The sequence below is a fragment of the Ictidomys tridecemlineatus genome, unplaced genomic scaffold (assembly GCF_052094955.1).
Source record: "Ictidomys tridecemlineatus isolate mIctTri1 unplaced genomic scaffold, mIctTri1.hap1 Scaffold_69, whole genome shotgun sequence".
NCBI lineage: Eukaryota > Metazoa > Chordata > Mammalia > Rodentia > Sciuridae > Ictidomys > Ictidomys tridecemlineatus.
In genome coordinates, this window is record NW_027524892.1 from 531351 (window position 1) to 537571 (window position 6221).

The following is a 6221-nucleotide window of genomic DNA, read 5'->3' on the forward strand; positions in this document are numbered from 1 at the left end:
GGACACAGTGGCATTTTGGAAGTTCTCTATATTCTTTTAAAGGTATTCAAGTAAAATGTTAATCATCAGTACAGTTGATCCTCCCATGTCCTGGGTTCTGTTTCATGAATTCAGGCAACTACAGATATAAAATATCTCTAAAAAATGCATTTGTATGGAACTGGTACAGACCTGTTACCTTGTCACTGGCCACTAGACAATACAGCCTAGCAACTGTTTACACAGCATTTACCTTGCCTTAGGTTTTATAAGTAATCTAGAAATGGTTTGGTGTCTATGGAAGTGCATAGGTTATATGCAAAGATCATGCCATTTTCTACAAGGGACTTGAGCATCCTTGGAATTTGGTGTCCATGGGGGTCTTGGAAGCAATCCCCTGTGGACACTGAAGGGTAACTTTGCTTGTCGTTTATAATTTACTTGCTATGTCCTGGCCATCAATGTCACCCTTAGAAGTGGTTTCTTAGGAATTGAATTCATAATTGAGCACCCCTCAGATCCTAGAACTGCATGGCAGTCACAATGACTCTTGTTCTTTGGGGTGTTTGTATTTTCTGAGCACTTTGAAAAGGTGGGGACAACAGGAAGAAGAATGCTGCGTTGTGGACAGCTGTTCCTTTCGTTTTCCATTAGCATTTGAAAAATTTCTCTTTCCCACAGTGTTCATTAAGATTTTAATTTTGCAATTTGTTCCTTTTTAAGTGACAAGCAATTAATTAAAGTTTAATGTGTCATCTATTTTCTGCAATGACATTTTTACTGCCCCCTTTTCATTTTAGTCAGTTTATAAATTGTACTTCCTGATTTCTGGTTCCAAATAATTACCACTCTTGTAAGATGGCTATTCTTTAATATGTCCCAGAATTAAGACCATTAGCAAGTGAGCTCAGGTGAGCCAGGTATGCCTGGCTATGAGGCCACTATGGGCTGGCAGGGCAGGGAAGTGTCAGCCCGCCACCGCCCCTCTCAGCTCAGCACGTATTGATCAGCTACTGCATGTCAACACCTGGGTCTGTGGGGAACATAAATGAAGCTGCCTCTGCCAGGCTTGTCTCCAGGGAGCTCACAGACTAGATAATTGCCCTAGTTTTTCACATTGCTTTCCAGTAGAGATATGACTAATGGGACTCGAAATCCTGAATGATTTCTAACTGTATGTGGGGCTGAGTTTGGACCAAGATTAACAGCAATTTAGTAATAATTTCTACATTGCCAAGTTTAAATTTATGCATATTTCACCAGGATGATTTGGAGTTTAATGTTGGAATGTTTGAATGTGGGGGGGGGGTAGTGGGTAGAATGGAGAGACATTCAGAAAGACGTTGGGGATGCATCATTAAAGATTCTCTAGACAATCAGAACTGATAGGGTGCATAGATTAAGAGATTTATTTTAAGAAATTGGCTTATGCAGTTGTGGGGGTTGGTAAGTCTAAAATTTGTAGGCTAGGCCCACTGGTAGGAGTTAATACTGAAGTCTAGAGGCAGAACTTTTCCTTTTATTCCATGTTTTTTTGTTGGTGCATTATAATTTTTTATGTTTTATTGATTCTACATAGTTATATATGACAGCAGAATATATTTCAATTCATTGTACACAATGGAGCATAACTTCTCAATTCTCTGGTTGTACATGATGTATAGTTATACCATTCGTGTCATTATACATGTATCTAGGGTAATGATGTCTGTCTCATTCCACCATCTTTCCTGCCCCACGTCCCCTTCCTTGCCCCACCCTCCTATTTGCCCAATCAAAAGTTTCTCCATTCTTCCCATGCCCCCCACCCCCACTAATCTGAGAAAAAATTCTGCCTTTGGTTTTATGGGACTGGTTTACTTTATGTAGCATGATATTCTCCAGCTCTATCTATTTACATGCAAATGCCATAATTTTATTCTTTTTAATGCTGAGAAATAGTCCATTGTGTATACATACCAGTCTCTTTATCCTTGCATCTACTGATGGGCATCTAGGTTGGTTCCAGAGATAAGCTATTGTGAATTGGGCTGCTATAAACATTGATGTGTCTGCATCACTGTAGTATGGTGTATTATAATTATATATAAAACAATGGGATTTGCTGTTGCATATTCATATATAAATGCAACAAGAACTTTTTCTTCTCTAGGAAATTTGAGTCTTTGGTCTTAAGGTAGTCAATGATTGGATGAGGCCTAGCCACTTCTTTGGGGTTGATCTCCTTGACTTAAAGTTCACTGATTAGAAGGTGTTAGCCAAAGCTACAAGATCCCTTCAGGCCACACCTAGATTAGTGTTTGATTAAAGCACTGGATGTTCTAGTGTAGCCAAGCTGACACAGAATACTGACCATCACATCTGCATGGCTGGGTGGTTGTTAGCACACAGAGCTGAGTGCAGGGGACCCAAGGTGCTCCCTGGAGCTCTCTACTTCATGGAGCTTGCCAGCTTTGCAGCCCAGGAAGGCCCCCAGCCACTGTGACCATCATTCATTCTGTAATGAACCTTTGTTATAGGCATGCCTCCCACCTGCCAGGATTAGATGTGTTGCAGAAGAAAAATGCATAAGATATGGACTCTGTTTTGGAATAGCCCACTGTCTGGTTTGTAGAAATATGGGCTGCAGTCCCCCAGCCAGTTAACTAGCCAGTGGAAGAGGTGAAGGACCACCATTTTCCACAAAAGAGGATCCACAGCAGCCTTCCAAGTGACAGGACAGAAGATATGGTACCGAGTGCCTTGCAAGTGACTGTTACCATTAGCATTTAGAGCACTCCAGCTGTATCATGAAGTGATCTCAAGAAATTTTTGTTGTCTAGTCATGTCTCCATTGGCAGAGAGCTATGCAATCTTCTTTCTTTCTTTTGGGTACCAGGGATTGAACTCAGAGGCACTCAACCACTGAGCCACATCCCCAGCCCTATTGTGTATTTATTTAGAGACAGGGGCTCACTGAATTGCTTAGTGCCTTGCTATTGATGAGGCTGGCTTTGAACTTTCAATCAATTCTCCTGCCTCAACATCCTGAGCTGATGAGATTACAGGAGTGAGGCACTGTGCTCCAGTGGAATCTTATTTCTTAAATAAAAAAAAATTATGATTTAGATTCAGACAAATTTTTTATTTAGAAAAGACAAAAACATCAAATGATGCATGAGAAACCTTTTCTTGTTGCAGTGGTAAATGCAGTAGGTGACTGTTACATGCAGGTGGCAGTGGTCCAGGATAGAGCTTGTTATTAGGTTTTGGAAAATTAACCTTTCTTCCATTCTTTGAGTTGCTGCTGAAGCCATCAATTTGTGCTTCTTGTTTTTCAGGGGCAGATATACACTCCCAGAACAGCCACCGCGGGATGTCACTCCAGGAGTGGGCTGCTTACACAGGCAGGGTGGAGGCCTTCCAACTCATGCAGAGGCTGCTGGAGTGACCCTGCCCTGAACAGGTTGGCGAGAAGTACAAGCCAGAGATGCCGCTGACCCCGGAGGCGGTTCTGAAGCCTGCAGCCTCCAAACACTGCTTGCAGAGGCTTGCTGAATTCGTGCGGTCTCTACTGACCTCGCGCTCAGGCGGGGGCCTGGGGGATGGGGGCGTCCTTGACCATATCGTCAGGATGATCACAAGCCTTTATAGTCCTGCTGGGGCCATCGTCTGCCAAACCGTGTGTCCTGAGGACCCTTCCTATGTTGGAAAACGACGGCTGGCAGTGCAGGAAATCCTGGCAACTAAGGGGGACCAGGACACCCTTGCCCAAGAGAGGGATGAGGCAGAAGGTGCTGAACAGCAATTTCGGACTTCTGAGGTGGTGGGGGGCTCCGGAGAGGAGGCTCAATCCCCCGTCTCCCTACCTGCCAGGGGCCCAGGGGTCAGCCTCTGGCCGGCGGAAGGCCAGCCTCCTGCCCCTGCAGCTCCTGCGCTGGAGCAGTGTGCGGCCGGGTGTGGTGGTCTCCAGGGTCGGCATCAGCAAGGCGCCTGCGCCCACCTTCCAGCCAGAGAGCATAGGCCGAAAGGGCAGCACCAAGGACAGCACCCACCTGCAGAGCCCCAAGTGGCAGTACAAGGAGGCCAAGGAAGAAAAGAAGAAGGCAGAAGAGGTCGAGAGGACGCGCCAGGAGGAAGCGCAGAAGGAAAAGCGGGAGCTACACTGGAGGAAAAGGACATGAAGAGGTCGATGGGCAGAGGGCCTGTGTTGGGCTAGGGCTAGGGCTGCGGGGGTCGAAGAGCCCCAGCGGGGAGGAGGGCAGGGCGGGGGCGGGGGCGTGACCCAGGAGAAGGTGGAGAGGCGCAGGGGAGGCTGCCCCCAACCACCACAGCTGGGCGCTCAGAGGTGCGCGCCAGGCTCCTGCAGTGCGGTCATACCGCACTTGGCTGCCTCTTCTGAAAGCCGCCTTCTGGGATCCCAGGATGTGGTCCAGTGTTCCCAAGAGGGAGCTGGGAACAGCAAGTATTGATTTGCCTAACCCTCCTTCCCCTAGCAACCAATACACCTAGTGGGCAATACACTTAATGTCTCACTTTAGAGAACCTCAATTAAGAATTTTTAAAAACCAATTTATCAAAGGGTGGGGTTTTTGCATAATTTTGTACTTTTAATCATTATTTACCAATCTGCAGCATTTTACAGGTGATGGGGCTCTTTGTATTTAAGGCAGTTTTAATATATGAGTCTGAAGACTCCTGGTTTAAAATACTGTATCTAGAAATAAATATTTCTGAGAGCTGTATGAATTCACACAATACATGGGATTCTCCTTTTTGCCATTGGTTTTGACTTTTGCCTTTCCATCTCATTGTGGGTACGAGTTGGTGTAGATTTTCCTATTTGATTAATTGATGCTGAATATTTGTTTTTATTTGATGGAGGCATTGACTTTTACAGCAAAATTATCAAATGAAATAGTTCACATTTCAGTGTATTATTTTAAAACTCTCTTGTTCATACAGTAATAATAATGAAAATCATTGTCAAATTATTAGGAAACAATGCATTAACTGCATTTCTTGCTAGACTCGTTTTAAACAGGGGCTTTGGATAAACTGCATAGGAAATCCTTTATTGGATATAATAGAAAAATAGTCTTTTAATAAGTGGGGTGACCTCAACAAATGATTACTGGAAATACAAAATTAAGTCTTACATGCTCTTAGATAAGTCAAATCTGTATATCCTTAAAATGTAAAAATGCATGAAAGATAGGATTCCAGAGGGATGGAACTGCTGAAGGGGGCAGGAAGGTGATTTTTAGGAGCAGGAGGTTAGAACTGAGTTTTAACAAGCTTGTTTTGGGCAAATTTCTAAGAGTATTTGACATTTTCAGGGCAGCCTCCTCATCCAGGCTCCAGTGGAGTTTACTTTTATTTCTCCTTTGATGATTGTCCCTGAACTTTAGTTCATCCTTACGCCAACTGTATAAGATGTCCAGGATGTGGGGACTTTGGCAGGATGCAGATGTGATTTTCCTGGGCCCTGAGCTCTCAGGGGAGTTTTCTGTTTATGCTCTTATCTCCAAAGACTGAGAAATTCTTACTGGATCTTAGAGTATCTGTTACACATGCACTTTATTTAAATATTTATTTGAAATACTGGGAACCATGGATTCAAAAACTATCATAGACTGTTTGGAAGCTCTTTACTATAACCCTGGATACGTGCTGACACACACTTATCTGTCTCATGATGCAGGCAGTGGGTGGCTCTGGGTTCTCCTTGCGGCTTCCCATCAGCAACTTCAAGGTGTTGAGCAATCAGGGATCTCACACTAGCCCTTTCCCACTTATCAGATCATAAGGCTGTGCCCAGGCTGTTGGAGAGACTGGTGAGATAAAAATACTGTATTTCAGAATCAGATTTTAGCATGTTTCTTCTTAATCCCAGAAAGACATCAAGATGAATGCCACAGAATCCTGAACCCACCTTTAGAACTATGCATATTAGTTGGTTGTGGATCACCTCTGTGGCTTAGAAGTTGGGTTTGACCACATCTTCTTGACCTCAGTTATCTTTGCAGGTTGTCTTTTCTGGGTCCCTGGCATTGTGGCATCTCCATGCCATGTCTATGGAATCCACAGCTTCACCTAGCTTGTCACAAGCTCCTCCCTCATCAGCTGAGTGCCCAGCCAGGAAGTGCCAAATGGCCTCTAATATGTAGCTTTCAATACTTGGTGCCCTGAGGAACACCAGGCAGTTTGTCAACATTTCCTGCCTTTACCCCTACTGTAGAGGCTGGCACTGTGTTGTTCTG

The 6221-nt window shown here is 44.3% G+C and overlaps 1 pseudogene; it reads left to right on the plus strand.

Moving 5' to 3' along the window:
• Nucleotides 1-3131: 3131 nt before the first annotated feature.
• Nucleotides 3132-4197, plus strand: LOC144374420 (ankyrin repeat domain-containing protein 33B pseudogene; annotated as a pseudogene).
• The last annotated feature ends 2024 nt before the right edge of the window (nucleotides 4198-6221 follow it).